This window comes from Pseudophryne corroboree, chromosome 1, assembly GCF_028390025.1.
Source record: "Pseudophryne corroboree isolate aPseCor3 chromosome 1, aPseCor3.hap2, whole genome shotgun sequence".
In the NCBI taxonomy this organism is placed as follows: domain Eukaryota; kingdom Metazoa; phylum Chordata; class Amphibia; order Anura; family Myobatrachidae; genus Pseudophryne; species Pseudophryne corroboree.
Genome location: NC_086444.1, coordinates 475,644,113 through 475,661,291, shown reverse-complemented (window position 1 = coordinate 475,661,291; position 17,179 = coordinate 475,644,113). Strand labels below are relative to the sequence as shown.

At 47.1% G+C, this 17,179-nt stretch overlaps 1 protein-coding gene across 2 annotated transcripts in view; it reads right to left on the bottom strand.

Annotated features, from left to right (window-relative positions):
• The window catches only part of FANCC (FA complementation group C), a 451,540-nt gene that overhangs the window by 391,325 nt on the left and 43,036 nt on the right, over positions 1-17,179 (bottom strand). The window lies entirely within an intron of this gene.

Genomic DNA, 17,179 nt, shown 5'->3' with positions numbered 1-17,179 from the left:
ACTTGCGGACGAGATAGGAAGCATCGAATCCTGTCCTGAAGCTTCAGGACTTTTCCTGAGACGAGAATAACCGCTGGTTGTGAGTGTCCAACAACGCCCCCAGGTGCACCATGCTCTGAGCAGGGACCAGGGAAGATTTCTTCCAGTTGATGAGCCACCCGTGGGCTTGCAGAAACTGAATGGTCAGATCCAGATGGCGTAGGAGAATTTCTGGGGAATTTGCCAGGATCAACAAGTCGTCCAGATACGACAGTATCCTGACCCCTTGACGGCGGAGTACCACCGTCATCACTGCCATGACTTTGGTGAAGACTCGCGGAGCCGTTGTTAAACCAAAAGGTAACGCCGAAACTGGTAATGGAGGTTGCCAATAGCGAACCTCAGGTATTGTTGATGTGACACTGCTATAGGAATATGCAGGTAAGCAGCCTGTATGTGCAGGGAGACCATGTAGTCCCCAGGTTCCAAGGCCAGAACTATAGAGCGAAGGGTTTCCATACAGAACTTGGAAATCTTCACAAACCTGTTCAATGCCTTGAGGTTGAGAACGGGCCGGGAGGACCCATTTGGTTTCGGGACTAGGAACTGCGGAGAATAGTACCCCTTGCCACTCTGAGCCAGAGGCACCTGTACCACCACTCATGTGTCCAGGAGGGACTGTACCACCGAATGAAGAGTTTATGCATTCACCTGACCCGAAGGGACGTCTGTCAGGCAAAATCGATGAGGAGGACGATACTTGAAGGATACTGCGTAACCTCGAGTGAAGACTTCCCGTACCCAGGCATCGGAAGTGGTCTTTAACCATTCCTGGGTATACCTTAGAAGTTGGCCCCTCACCCCGGGATCCCCCAGAGGGAGGCCCGCCCTGTCATGCGGCAGGCTTATCAGTTTTGGAAGCAGGCTGACGGGCAGCCCAGGCCCGTTTGGGCTTGGGCTTATTGGGCTTGGAAGTGCGAACCTGTTTCGGGTTCGCCTGACCTTTTGCTTTCCCTGAAGGACGAAAGGAGCGAGAGGAAGTACTTTTAGCCTTCGGCACCGAAGGAGCAGTACTAGGTAGACATGCTGTTTTAACAGAAGCTAAGTTAGCCACTATCTTGTTGAGGTCTTCTCCAAAAATAACGTCTTCCTTAAAAGGGAGCACTTCCAGGGTTTTCTTAGAGTCCAGATCCCAACCAGAGATTCCGGAGAGCCAATATGGAAGTAGTAGAAGCCTTGGCCGCCAGAATTCCGGCATCAGAAGCCGCCTCCTTAATGAAATGAGAAGCTGTGACAATATACGACAGACATTGTCTGGCATGATCAGAAGCCTTGGAAGGCATCTCCGCCTCCAACTCCTGAGCCCACGCTTCAACAGCCTCTGCAGCCCATGTCGCTGCAATAGTGGGCCTATGCACTGCACCAGTTAGGGTGTAGATTGCCTTTAAACAACCCTCCACATGTTTATCCGTCGGTTCTTTCAGCGAGGTGACGGTAGTGACCGGCAGAGCTGAGGATACCACCAGCCACGCCACCTGTGAATCCACTGGCTGGCCTGGATTTTCCCAGGATTCCTGACGTATTTCAACGAGATGGTCAGAATGAGGTAAAACCTGTTTAACCACTTTCTGACGTTTAAACCTGTCCGGTTTCTTAGGGGCAACATCAGGCTCCGGTTCATCAGTAATTTGGAGAATTAGCCTGATAGCCTCCAGCAAGTCAGGGACATCCACCTGTGAGACAGACTACCCATCAGAAGCATCAGGGTCAGAATCTGTGGGGTCAGTATATACGCCATCCTCATCAGACAAAGTGTCTGGGACGTTGGTGGATTGTGATGAAGTAATGGCCCGCTTAGAGAACCCCTTGGTCTTAGGCGGGCGAGGGTTAGACTTCTGTGTCGTCAGTGATTGGTTCAATTGCTGTAACTGGGCGGACAGCTGATCTGCCCATGGCGGGTTAACCGCAAAGACCATAAGCGGTTGTACCGGCACAGGAGGTCCCATAGGGGGCGCAAGTCTAGTTACTAGCGTATTCAATAGCGTGGTGAAAGTAGCCCAAGGTGGGTCATTTTGAACCCCCGTTGCTACGGTCCCACTGGGAGGCAAGGAACCCCCAGAAACTGAACCCTCAGCTGCTATGTTTTCCTCAAATATGTCTGCAGCGTCACCACCACGCAATGTGGGATCAGCCCCAGCACCGTCGCCCCTTGTAGCTGACATATCTGAAAGCTCAATACAAGGCGACCCAGTACAATATCAGCAGCACAATACCTGACAAGAACCCCCTGTGCAGTCTGTTAGCACCAATAGGGAATTCAAGAGGTATATGGTGACTAAAAATCATAGAGAAAAATACACACTGAGTATATCCTGTGAAACACCTATATTAAATGATAAACCTGACGCACTTAGCCCCCTCAGGTTACAGAATATAGGGATAGCAATCTGATTGAGATACATGAAATGGAGGTCACACAGCAGCTATAAGCACACACACATAGTCATATTGTACAATGCAGAAATTATGACATGCAACAAAACTGCACTGGACTAGCAATACAGAGTAATACTAAGTACTGTATAGCTATACACTCAATAGATATAACAATGCACAGTAAAGACTGGATGTATATCAAAGGGTACTTGTATTATATAACCCTGACTAAATGCACTCTTTCTTAACTAACACTGTCAGCAGACATGTAGAATACTTAAGTGTCCTATAAAATGCAAAGTGCTGACCTGCAGTCGGCTTTACAGAGGAGGATTTGCCCAAACAGTCCCAGGATCAGCTCAGCTTGTCCTAATGGCACCCAAACGCTGACAGGGAGTGAGGGAAAGAGAGATATGCAGCTCCAGGGTGGGAATATTTACTCTAAATGGCGTGCTGGGGCTGGGAGAGGGGCTACAAGTCAAAGCACTTATCCCCTTGCTGGACTTCACCACTGGATACTGTGGGCTTATATAAACGGTTTATGAGAGGAAACCGACCTGTGCTCTTGTGGTCTAATGGGGTCCCTGTACTGCCAGTGTCCACGCCAGCGTGCGCGGCCCGCCTCCCACCGGCGTGAGGGATCGCGATTTACAGCAGGTCCTGCCGAGGGGACCCACTTACCACCTCCCTGAGTGCGGCCATGCGATCCAGGAGAACAGCGGTAGTGTGTGTGACTAACTGGAAGAAACCGGAGCCTCCGCTGTAAGTACCCGGTAACCAGGGCGCGGGAGTATACAGCGCCGCTGGGGGAGGTGATGGAGCTGCAGCAGGAGATGTCTGACTGACATCTAACACAGACAGTATCTCTGCTGCACCCCTTGATGTCTTCATTTTTCATTAAAGCTTCTTCTCAGGGCTGCTGAAACAACCCCCCTGTTGTATGCCTGCTTACTGCATGGCACCAACTACAAAACTGAGCTCCTGTGCACACAGGCGGGGTTATAGAGGAGGCAGCGCTATGCATTCTGGGAACAGTCAAAGCTTTGAGCCTGTTGGTGCCTCGGATCAAGATCCTACTCTACACCCGAATGTCATTCCCTGTGGAGCCCAGTGTACCCAGAGGCAGAAAATAGGCTATCAATTCCCTCCCTAAATATAAAGCCTCAGACACAAACAAGTTTTTTGCTACCTCACAGTTTAATACCCATAATAATAACTTTATATAATCATGGCTCTAAGAGGGAAGCTTCACTTAGGAGAAAATAGTGTCCCAAATAACTACAATCACTAAACCAGGGCAAGAGCCAGCTAAGTGCAAAAAACGTTAGGGAAATTGTCCTACTAAATTCGGACGTAACAATGTGGGGGGAAAAAAGCATTCATCAACAAAGCACTGGAGCTACAGGTGAAACTCAGAAAATTTGAATATTGTGCAAAAGTTCATATATTTCAGTAATTCAACTTAAAAGGTGAAACTAATATATTATATAGATTCATTACATGCAAAGTGAGATATTTCAAGCCTTTATTTGTTAGAATTTTGAGACTGTGGTTTACAGCTTAAGAAACCCCCAAATCCAAAATCTCTGAAAATTAGAATACATAAAATCAATAAAAAAGGCTTTAAATACAGAAATGTTGGCCCTCTGAAAAGTAGAATCATGCATATGTACCCCTTTTGCATGAATTAATGCCTCAATATGGCATAGATTCTATCAGCCTGTGGCACTGCTGAGGTGTTATGAAAGAACAGGATGCTTCAATAGCGCCCTTCAGCTCTTCTGCGTTGTTCGGTCTCATGTCTCTCATCTTTCTCTTGGCAATGTCCCATAGATTCTCTATGGGGTTCATGTCAAGCGAGTGTGGGGGAGCTTCACAAGTAGTGGACAGAGGCTGGAGTTAGTGCATCAACAACCACCACAAACGGATCCTGGACATGGGCTTCAAATGTCGTATTCCTCTTGTCAAGCCGCTCCTGAACAACAAATGTCAGAAGCGTCTTACCCGGGCTTAAGAAAAATATTCGTTATGGTAAAACTTACAGTTGATAACGTTATTCCTCCTAAATCCACAGAATAACATTGGGATATGATGGCGCGACAGCGGATTTTCACCAATCGGTCAAAGCTTTCGGCCTCCCAGCATGCAACGGGCCGTCCATATATCCCAGCATCCTGGCTCAGTCAAATCAGTTGTTTTTCCAAGCTCAAGGCAGGAGCATCATAGAGAGCCCCAATCAGGCGAGAAGAACACACCTGCACACCCTTCTGTACAAGGAAGAGGTTAGTGAGTGGATCCTGTGGACTTAAATAACGTCATCAATGGTAAGTTTTACCATAACAAATATTTATCCCTCAGGGTTCACAGGTTATCCACAGAATAACATTGGGATGTCCCAAAGCAATTTAGTGGTGCGGACACTCCTGATTGGACAGGAGAATCCTTCGCCCAAATTCAGCGTCCTGAAAGGCAAAGGTATCAAAAGGCATAATGTCTAATGAATGTGTTAATGGAAGACCATGTGGCTGCCTTACATATCTGTTCTGCAGAAGTACCACGTTGTACTGCCCATGACGGACCTACCTTACGAGTAGAGTAGGCAGAGACATTAGCAGGAACAGGGAGATCAGCTTGAGAGTATGCTTCTGAAATTGTCATTTGAAGCCACCTCGCCAGTGTCTGCTTGTCAGCAGGCCATCCTCTCTTGTGAAAACCGTAGAGAATGAAGAGAGTGTCTGTCTTTCTGATGGCACTGGTACGATCCACGTATATCCTCAAGGCACGGACTACATCCAATGATGCATCTCCCACGGAAAGGTCTGGCACCTGGAAGGCCGGGACTACAATTTCTTCGTTAAGGTGGAATTTAGAGACCACTTTAGGAAGATACCCAGATTTGGTTCTGAGTACCGCTCTATCTGGATAAAAAAATCAGAAAAGGAGGGTGACATAACAATGCCTCTAAATCTGAAACTCTTCTAACTGAAGCAATAGGTCAGTAGAAAGCGAACTTTAGCTGTCAACCATTTAAGATCCACTCATTTAAGTGGTTCAAATTGGGCAACTTGAAGAGCCTTTAGGACTAAACTTAAGTCCCAAGGCACTGTAGGAGGAACAAAAGGAGGTTGAATGTGCAGTATTCCCTAGAGAAAAGTACGCACATCTTGTAGGTTAGCAATTTTATTTTGGAAACATACAGTTAATGCTGACACTTGCACTCTCAAGGAAGCTACCCGTAGACCTTTGTCCATTCCTGTCTGAAGGAATGCCAGGACTCTGTAAACTCTGAACGCCCTAAGGTCAAAATTCCGGTCACTGTAATATTGAATATAGACTTGCCATGTTAGGTGATAAATGCGAGCTGAGGAAGGTTTCCTTGCTCTGAGCATAGTTTGAATTACCTGTTGTGAGAATCATCTTGTTTCAGGATGGACATCTCAAGAGCCATGCCGTCAAAGACAGTCGATGCAGGTGCTTGTGATCGCAAGGACCCTGAAACAGTAGATCTGGACGTTGAGGGAGTAGGAATGGAGCATCCATCGACATCCTCTGCAGATCTGTGTACCAATGTCTTCTGGGCCAAGCCGGAGCTATTAGTATCATGGCGCCCATTCCTTGTTTTACCTTTCGCATTACCCTGGGTAACAGGGCGATTGGTGGAAACACATAAGCCAACGAAAGTCCCACCTCACTGACAGGGCATTCACAAACATCGCTCTGGGATCCTTTGTTCTTGACCCGTATGCGGGAACTTTGTTGTTCTGACGTGACACCATGAGCTCTATCTCCGGTAACCCCCATTTGTCTACCAGATTTTGGAAGTTCTCTGGGTGTAAAGCCCATTCGTTTACATGAATGGCGTGTCAACTGAGAAAATCTTCTTTCCAGTTTAGAACTCCCGGAATGAACACTGCGGACAAGACTGGAAGATGAAGTTCTGCCCACTTTAATGTGTGACTTACCTCCCTCATTGCATTCTGGCTGCGGGTTCCTCCCTGATGGTTGAGGTACACTACTGCCGTTGCATTGTCTGAGCGGTTTTGGACTGGTTTCCCCTGAAGGATGTCCTTTGCCTGAATAAGTGCCATATATATGGCCCGAAGTTCAAATATCTTTATTGTCAGGCAACTTTCTTCCTTGGTCCAGTGCCCCTGGAAGCAACTGCTTCCTGACACTGCTCCCCAGCCGAGAACACTGGCATCCGTTGTCAGAATTTCCCAATCTGATATCCAAAAGGGTCTGCCTTTTCCAGATGGGATGTCTGTAGCCACCAGGCTAATGACCTCCTTACTCCCAGAGGAAGGACTATAGTCTGCATTTTTATTGTCTGATGACAACCATTCCATTTAGAAAGGATCAGACGTTGCAGAGGCCTCAAATAGAACTGAGCATACTCCACCATGTCCAATGTCGACACCATCAACCCCCTCACACGCATTGTGGCGTGAATGGATACCCTTTGACTGTGTAGCAACTCCTGAATCCTTGACCGAATTTTGGATATTTTGTTCAGAGGTAGAAATACTCTGAAGACCTGAATCCAGCACAGCCCCCAAATGAGTCATCCGTTGTGACGGAATCAGGGATGACTTTGCCCAATTTATGAGCCAACCGTGTTTCTGTAAACAAGCTATTGTCTGTTGCAGATGACACTGAAGCAATTACTGAGACTGTGCCAGGATTAATAAGTCGTTGAGGTATGGAAAAATCCTTATCCCCTGCTCACGGAGTTAAGATGCCATCACCACCATAATTTTGGTGAATACTCTGGGAGCTGCGGCCAGTACAAAAGGTAGGGCCTGAAACTGAAAATGATGCTGGAAGATAACAAACCTGAGATAGCGCTGATGGGACAGTGCTATAGGAACATGTACGTAAACATCCTGGATATCCAGGGATACCATAAAACCCACCGGCTCCATGGCCAAAATAATGGAACGTAAGGTCTCCATATGAAACCGAGGCACCCAAATGTACTTGTTCAGTACTTTGAGATTGAGTATGGGCCGGAACTACCCATTTGGCTTCTGGACTAGAAATAGGTTGGAATAAAAACCTTGTCCTCATTGAGCAGGAGGAACTGGAATTATCACTACTGACTGAAGCAACTTCTGAACTGCCTCTTGCAAAGCCCTGGCCTTCGTTTCCACTGAAGACCGACTGGTACAAAAACACCTTTGAGGAGGTTGTTTCTTGAAAGCAAAAGCATAACCGTGAGATACCGCTTCTTGCACACAGGCATCTGTGGTAGACTGCTGCCAGATCTGTGCAAACTGAAGTCGGCCTCCCACCCTGATTTGGAAGCTGGACCTTTGGTAGCCCAATGCTTTTTAGTCTTACCAGACTTGTTGGATTGGGACTGTTTGCCATTACCCTTTCCTTGATTACCAAGGGCCGAAAAACTGGAAATCTAGGTTTGAATTTGTGTGTGGAAGGAAACTTCACTTTCTTGGAGTCTGCTACTGACTCCAAAATACTGTTTAATTCTTTACCAAAAAGAATATCTCCAGTAAAAGGCAAAGACTCCAAAACCTTTTTGATTCTGAGTCAGCTTTCCATGTACTTAGCCAAACCGCTCTGCGAGCTGCTACTGCTGAGGCTCATGCCTGAAAGGCAATTGCACCCATATCCAAGGCTGCTTCTTCCATAAACGTCGTCGCCTGTTTGATATGCGCAATATGAGCTTTTTGCTCTCTAGATGCCATTGAAAGATCCTCCTCTAACGCATCAACCCAGGCTGCCACTGCCTTTGCCATCCAGGCTGATGCCATGGTTGGTCTTATGATTTGCCCCAGACAAGGAAAAAATGGTTTTAAGAAAACCGTCAATTCTCCTATCTGTGACATCATTTAAAGATGTTGACGGCAGAGGTCATTTAGATTTTCGCACCAGTCGAGTGACATGCGTATCTACTTTGGGAGCCACCTCCCTTTTAAAACAGTCCCCAGCTAATTGGAATTCCATTTCCTTGGAATTTTAAACTTCTTACTGGGTGTAACCCAAGCCTCTGGCATAATTTCCATCAGCTGTTCTGACCCAGGAAACTCAGTCCTAGCTGTTTTAGGACGTTTAAACACAGGTGCCTTGGATTTTAACACAGGCTCTTCCGCCTCCTCTAAGGAAAGAATAGCTTTCACTGGGGTGGTCTTCAGTATGCCAAATGTCGGGATCCCGGCGCACAGTATACCGGCGCCGGGATCCCGACACCCGGCATACCGACAGCTATTCTCCACGACCCCCCTGGAGGGAGTATAAATAGCGTGGCCACCGTGCCAGCAGCGTGACGAGCGCAGCGAGCCCGCAAGGGGCTCCTTTGCGCTCGCCACACTGTCGGTATGCCGGCGCCAGTATGCTGGTCGCCGGGATCCTGGCCGCCGGCATACCATACTACACCTTTTCATTGCACTAATCGGCTCAGGTATATCTACCGAGCTGAGTCCATCCTCCTTGTCTTCGTATACAGACCCGGAGTGTGATGAGTCTTCATTCTCCGACGAGCCCTCATCTGAAACATGTGTAGACTGTGAAGATGTTTCATATCTATGTGATTTACTTACCACCGGCCTTTCTACCACTTCCCCTGCTGAATGTAATAAACAACAAGAACTGAAGAAAATCTGCACACTCGATTTTCATATGAAATTTTTTTTTGTTTTGTAAGAAAAAACACACAGTGACCCCAATATATGTATTAAGGAATTCCTATGCACTGGGGGTGCTACCTAAGACAACCATAAACAACAAAAAATACAAGAAAGAGAATGGGGTTGTACTGGTAAGGTGCACATTATATACATAAAATATAACTTTTGTTCTCAAATTAAGAGGCCGTTAATCGGTCTGTATAAAGGCGAAATATATGGTTAAAAATTAATAAAGGATTCAACTAAATGTGCTCTAAGATAGAAAAGTGACAAGAATTAAAATTGTCTGCTAAGTTGATTGCAATAACTCCTATATCAATATATGTAGAGTATAATACTGTGAGAATTTCATTTATCCAATTGGACACCTTAATGTATAATTAATGTATTGTGTGTACCAAAAAGAATAAACTCAAATTGATCTGGTCTATTTTGTGTCCCCGCGACTGATGATTACAAGTTTGTTCAGCTTCGAGTGTTCTATGTAAAGTGAGTATTCGCCGTTCACAAGTATAGAAATACTGAGTAGGTTGAACGTCCGGTTTCACAGCTTAGGTGAATTGAAGCAGATGTTATAGTAGTATAGTGGATGCTCTAGGCACACAGATGTAATAGTTTATATGGACTCCTCCAATATCTGATACCTATTGATATAATAAAAGATAAACAACCAATTGATGTATTCAAATGGATACTTTGTACCCTAAGGTATGACGGCCGCTGTACCTCCTACTATTGGCTTGCTAACAAGAGCCAAATCACTGTAACACTATTGTGTCAATGAATAAGTAAGGCTCATAAATAGAGTGCCGGATTATTCACTTCTTCTCGGCTGTGGAGATTATAGCTATTGCTTACAAGTTATGTGCTGATAATAGGTGTGCCACCCATATGTGCATAAAACAAGTATACTCCAACAACACATAGAGATCAATTCTTCAGTGTATATATCTTACTTAGTGTGTATGTATAAATACCAATACATAGAACGTCCCAGCTGTCTCATGTGTGGCTTTAGTTAACAATCAGAAATGGTTTACACTCTATATTACAAGAGCCGCTGCGTCAGCTCCTGCTGGTTCACAGAGGGAGGTGGTTCATACTATGGCTGTACTACATCTGTTGAATAATATCTTATGATAATCGGTCCACCTTGGCTTATTAATACCTAGAGTCTAAAACTAAATTGTCGGACCGTCGTTGCCTTGATGTATACAGTATGCAAATGACTCATTCACACTATAGATACAAATAACGGACACTCTTAGAGCATAGTGCAGTATTAGATAAATACCCAGTGACCAGCTGGTATCTCGATACTGTTGTGTTAGTATAGGCGGCATAAACCAGTAAAGGCCAATGCTGACATACGGTATAATATCTGACAAAGCCTAGATATCAGTGAATGTTGGTAATAGCTACACCATGTGCACATGCATTCTTATACTCTGTAAATAAATGGGCAGCATAAACCAATTAGGGCCGGTGTTGGTATACAGTGTAGTATCAGACAGAGCCTTGCTGTCAATAGATATTAATAATGATTATACCGCAGGCACAAGTATTCATTTTAAACTGTAAATAGTAAATAATACTGATACTGCACTCAGAATAGCTGCCGCCTCCAAGCCTGTCCCCCGTCTTTCCCCGACATATGTAAAAAATGCTGAAGGATTGAGATACCAGTCTTGCTAGATATAAATAATAAGATTTTAAACCTACCGGTAAATCTATTTCTCCTAGTCCGTAGAGGATGCTGGGTACTCCGTAAGGACCATGGGGTATAGACGGGCTCCGCAGGAGATAGGGAACCTAAAAAGAACTTTGACTATGGGTGTGCACTGGCTCCTCCCTCTATGCCCCTCCTCCAGACCTCAGTTAGAGAACTGTGCCCAGAGGAGATGGACAATACAAGGCAGGATTTAGCAATCCAAGGGCAAGATTCATACCAGCCCACACCAATCATACCATGTAACCTGGAACATACATAACCAGTTAACCGTATGAACAACAACAGTAACGGTCCAAGACCGATGTCAACTGTAACATAACCCTTATGTAAGCAACAACTATATACAAGTCTTGCAGAGTTTCCGCACTGGGACGGGCGCCCAGCATCCTCTACGGACTAGGAGAAATAGATTTACCGGTAGGTTTAAAATCTTATTTTCTCTTACGTCCTAGAGGATGCTGGGGACTCCGTAAGGACCATGGGGTTTATACCAAAGCATCCAATCGGGCGGGAGAGTGCGGATGACTCTGCAGCACCGACTGAGCAAACGCTAGGTCCTCATCAGCCAGGGTATCAAACTTGTAGAATTTAGCAAAAGTGTTTGACCCCGACCACGTTGCCGCTCGGCAAAGTTGTAAAGCCAAGACGCCTCGGGCAACCGCCCAAGAAGAGCCCACCATCCTAGTGGAATGGGCCTTAACCGAATTTGGTACCGGCAATCCAGCCGTAGAGTGAGCCTGCTGAATCGTATTACAGATCCAGCGAGCAATAGTCTGCTTTGAAGCAGGAGCGCCAATCTTATTGGCCGCATACAGGACAAAAAGAGCCTCTGTTTTCCTAATTTTAGCCGTCCTGGCTACATACATTTTTAAGGCCCTGACTACGTCCAGGGATCTGGAATCCTCCAGGTCACCAGTAGCCACAGGCACCACAATAGGTTGATTCATATGGAACGACGAAACCACTTTAGGCAAAAATTGCGGACGTGTCCTCAATTCAGCTCTATCCACATGAAAAATCAAGTAGGGGCTCTTGTGTGATAGAGCCGCCAATTCTGATACTCGCCTTGCTGATGCTAAGGCCAAAAACATTACCACCTTCCAGGTAAGAAATTTCAATTCAACCTTATTAAGCGGTTCAAACCAGTGTGATTTTAGGAACTGCAACACCACGTTCAGGTCCCATGGTGCCACTGGAGGCACAAAAGGGGGCTGGATGTGCAGCACTCCCTTTACAAACGTCTGGACTTCTGGAAGAGAAGCCAATTCCTTCTGAAAGAAAATCGAGAGGGTCGAAATCTGTACCTTAACCGAGCCTAATTTCAGGCCCATATCCACTCCTGTCTGTAGGAAGTGGAGAAGACGACCCAAATGAAAATCTTCCGTAGGTGCATTCTTGGTCTCACACCAAGACACATACTTTCGCCAGATACGGTGATAATGTTTTACCGTCACCTCCTTCCTAGCCTTTATTAAAGTAGGGATGACCTCTTCCGGAATCCCCTTTTTTGCTAGGATTCAGCGTTCAACCGCCATGCCGTCAAACGTAACCGCGGTAAGTCTTGAAATACACAGGGCCCCTGCTGCAACAGGTCTTCCCTCAGGGGAAGAGGCCAGAGGTCTCCTGTGAGCATCTCTTGTAAATCCGAGTACCAAGCCCTTCGAGGCCAGTCTGGGACAACGAGTATCGTCTGTACTCTTCTTCGTCTTATGATCCTCCACACTTTCGTGATGAGAGGAAGAGGAGGGAACACGTAGACCGAGTCGAACACCCACGGTGTTACCAGTGCGTCTACTGCTACTGCCTGAGGGTCCCGAGACCTGGCGCAACACCTCCGAAGTTTTTTGTTGAGGCGTGACGCCATCATGTCTATTTGAGGAGTTCCCCAAAGACGTGTTACGTCTGCAAAGACTTCTTTATGAAGTCCCCACTCTCCTGGATGGAGATCGTGTCTGCTGAGGAAGTCTGCTTCCCAGTTGTCCACTCCCGGAATGAAGACAGCCGACAGAGCGCTTACATGATTTTCCGCCCAGCGAAGGATCCTTGTGGCTTCCGCCATTGCGACTCTGCTTCTTGTCCCGCCTTGGCGGTTCACATGAGCCACTGCTGTGACATTGTCTGATTGAATCAGAACCGGAAGGTTTCGAAGAAAACTCTCCGCTTGTCGAAGGCCGTTGTAAATGGCCCTGAGTACCAACACAGTGATGTGTAGACAGGACTCCTGGTCTGACCAAAGACTCTGAAAAGTCTTTCCCTGTGTGACCGCTCCCCATCCTCGGAGGCTCGCGTCCGTGGTAACCAGGATCCAGTCCTGAATCCCGAACCGGCGACCCTCCAGCAGGTGAGCACTCTGCAACCACTACAGGAGGGACACTCTGGTTCCTGGGGACAGAGTAATTTTCCGATGTAAATGCAGATGGGACCCGGACCACTTGTCCAGAAGGTCCCATTGAAAAGTCCTTGCATGGAACCTTCCGAAGGGAATGGCCTCGTAGGCCGCCACCATTTTCCCCAGAACCCGAGTGCATTGGTGACCTGACACCCTTTTCGGTTTTAGCAGGTCTCTGACCATGTTCTGGATGTCTTGGGCTTTCTCTATTGGGAGGAAGACCTTCATTTGTTCCGTATCCAGTATCATACCTAGGAACGGTAGTCGAGTTGTCGGAATCAACTGTGACTTCGGTAGATTTAAAATCCAACCGTGTTGCCGGAGCACTCTCAGAGAGAGCGCCACACTGCTCAGTAATTTCTCTCTTGATCTCGCTTTTATCAGGAGATCGTCCAAGTATGGGATAATTGTGACTCCATGCTTGCGCAGGACCACCATCATTTCCGCCATTATCTTGGTGAAAATCCTCGGGGCCGTGGAAAGTCCAAACGGCAACGTCTGAAATTGGTAATGACAATCCTGTACAGCGAATCTCAGGTATTCCTGATGGGGGGCATATATGGGGACATGAAGGTACGCATCCTTTATGTCCAGAGACACCATAAACTCCCCCTCCTCCATGTTGGCTATTATCGCTCTGAGTGATTCCATTTTGAATTTGAATCTTTTTATGTACAGGTTTAGGTATTTCAGATTCAAAATCGGTCTGACCGAACCGTCCGGTTTCGGTACCACAAATAGGGTTGAGTAGTAACCTCTTCCCTGCTGGTGCAGGGGAACCTTGATTATCACTTGCTGTATACACAGCGTTTGAATTGCAGCTAACACTACATCCCTTTCCGATGTGGAAGCTGGTAGGGCCGACTTGAAAAATCGGCGCGGGGGCACCTCCTCGAATTCCAGTTTGTAACCCTGTGAAACTATTTCCAACACCCAGGGATTCAGGTCCGATCTGACCCAGGCCTGACTGAAAGTCGAAGACGTGCCCCCACCGGTGCGGACTCCCTCAGGGGAGCCCCAGCGTCATGCTGTGGGTTTTGGAGCAGCCGGGGAGGACTTTTGTTCCTGGGCACCTGCCGAAGCAGGTGCTCTCTTGCCTCTGCCCTTACCTCTGGCGAGGAAAGAGGATCCCCGACCTCTTTTGGACTTGTGCGACCGAAAGGACTGCATCTGATAAGGTGTTGCTTTCTTTTGCTGTTGGGGAATATATGGTAAAAAATTTGATTTACCTGCTGTAGCTGTGGAAACCAAGTCCGTCAGCCCATCCACAAACAATACATCACCCTTATAGGATAGTACTTCCATATGTTGAGCGTTCTCAGGAGGCACACTGACGTGAAGTCAGAGGTCATGCTGTTCAGTCAGCCGGCCGGACCTCACCGCCTGCACTGAATTGCACCTCATCGCCCCGCAGGAAGTGAAACCACGTCCAGATGATGGCGAGTTGAGTGGGCTGCGCGAGGCGGGGAATGACACACACACTGAACACAAACCAATCCGGATTGATCATTGTTCAATCCTGATTCCCGTTTCCAGTACGGATCAGCCTACATTATATTGCCCGTGTCCTTTATCTTGGATCAAGTCCTTTCTAGCCTGGTTGCTATTTCCTAGTCCCAGCCTGTGTAGTTACCTGAAGTATCCTTCAAGACTACCATAGTGCTTCTACTGCCAAGTCATCTGTCTGCTGGTATCCTAGCAAATCCTCTGAATACATCTGCCTGCACATTATGGGTTCAAGTGGACTTTCTCCAGTTACACTTCAGACTGTACTGCCACTCAGAGAAACTCTGCCTTCCTTGTATCGCAGCTCCTACCTGTCTCTGGGACTCTCTACTCTCCATACCATCGGTATCATCTATCGATGGTAGTTGTAGTACCGAGAGTCCTCTCTCTGGGAGTTGGGTCCGTACTTAGTCTCTGCCAGTGTGGTCACTTCAGATGCTGGGGACTGGATCTATAATATTATTGGAGGATATAGGCTCCAGCCATCCAGCTCTGGTATTTGATTTAAACTATCTTTGGCAGATTCCAGGTTTACTACTGATTACTATATTATTTGCTGTACCACTCCCTGAGTTTTCAAGCACTGGTCCCAGTATCTAATGCATGCATTCAGGTTTAGGGGCTGTGTGCAACTCAGTTAGTTCTAAGGGCGGTTTGTGAGCCTGCCAGTTCTCACTAACCTCTTTGATGGCACCAGACATATACCATATGGGCCCTGCAAATGAGGAGACATCTTATCAAGCCACCTAGGTTCCTGTACGACTCGTTAGGCCAGTGCACAAGTCCTGACTTGGATCTGAAATCTCAAACCGTGACATCCTCTCACTATTTCATTATCTATTGACAGCGAAACCATCTACTCAAGACCTAAAGTGCACTGTCTAGGAGGAGAACCGGTTAAAATACTGCTAGTCGGAATCCCAGCGGTCATAATAGCGACGCTGGAATCCCGACTAGCGGTGAAATGTCACCACCGGAATACCGCGATACCGGCTATTCTCCCTATGTGGGTGTCCAAGTCACCCATAGAGGGAGAATAGTACCTGTGGCGAGCGCAGCGAGCCACTGTGCCCACAGTGTGATAAGCGCAGAAAGCCCGTATGGGACTTTCTAGCATTCGCCCCACTTCCGGCATTCTGGCGGACAGATCTCGCTGTCGGGACCATGACAGCCGGTATTCTGTCCGCCAGCAATTCATACTGAACCCTTTTGGAGTTATCCTAGACTTCTTCCTCTCCTTCAAACCACACATTCAGTACCTTTTGCAGTCCTGTTTGCATATTAAAAATATTTCCAGGATCAGACACTTTCTCACCCTGGATGCCACAAAGACTCTCATCCACTCACTGGTCATCTCCAGATTAGACTATTGTAACTTCCTCCTATCTTGTCTCACTGACTCCCACCTCTCTCCACTGTTCTCAATTTTGCTGCCTGGCTCATCTTTCTCTCCAAATGTACTACATCTACAGTGACGCACGCAGGGGGGGTTACTGAGTACGCAGAAACTCCCCCTGACAGACCAAGTTTTTTTTGGGGGTGAACAAAGGCAGTTCTGTCCTTTACACACTGCCGTCTGCGTGCTCCACTTATTGAGAGCTCGGCTCAGTAAAGCTTGCTGTGCTTTGCAAAGCACAGCAGATGACCGAGGCAGGGAGCTGCAAATACTCAGCAGCGGCGGCCACTCGGAAGCAGCAGTCAGCACTGGCAGGGGATGTGGCCACTCGGCAAGGGAGGGAGTCACCGTCAGCAGCGGTAGGCAATAGTGGAATCGGCGAGCGGAGGCAGTCACCGTCCGTTGGGTGTTGGGATTCTGGTGCATCCCATATAATAAGAATTTACTTACCGATAATTCTATTTCTCGTAGTCCGTAGTGGATGCTGGGAACTCCGTAAGGACCATGGGGAATAGCGGCTCCGCAGGAGACTGGGCACAAAAAGTAAAAGCTTTAGACTAGCTGGTGTGCACTGGCTCCTCCCCCTATGACCCTCCTCCAAGCCTCAGTTAAGATACTGTGCCCGGACGAGCGTACATAATAAGGAAGGATTCTTGAATCCCGGGTAAGACTCATACCAGCCACACCAATCACACCATACAACTCGTGATCTGAACCCAGTTAACAGTATGATAACCGTAGGAGCCTCTGAAAAGATGGCTTCCAACAATAAAACAACCCGATTTGTTTGTAACAATAACTATATACAAGTATTGCAGACAATCCGCACTTGGGATGGGCGCCCAGCATCCACTACGGACTACGAGAAATAGAATTATCGGTAAGTAAATTCATATTTTCTCTGACGTCCTAGTGGATGCTGGGAACTCCATAAGGACCATGGGGATTATACCAAAGCTCCCAAACGGGCGGGAGAGTGCGGATGACTCTGCAGCACCGAATGAGAGAACTCCAGGTCCTCCTCAGCCAGGGTATCAAATTTGTAGAATTTAGCAAACGTGTTTGCCCCTGACCAAGTAGCTGCTCGGCAAAGTTGT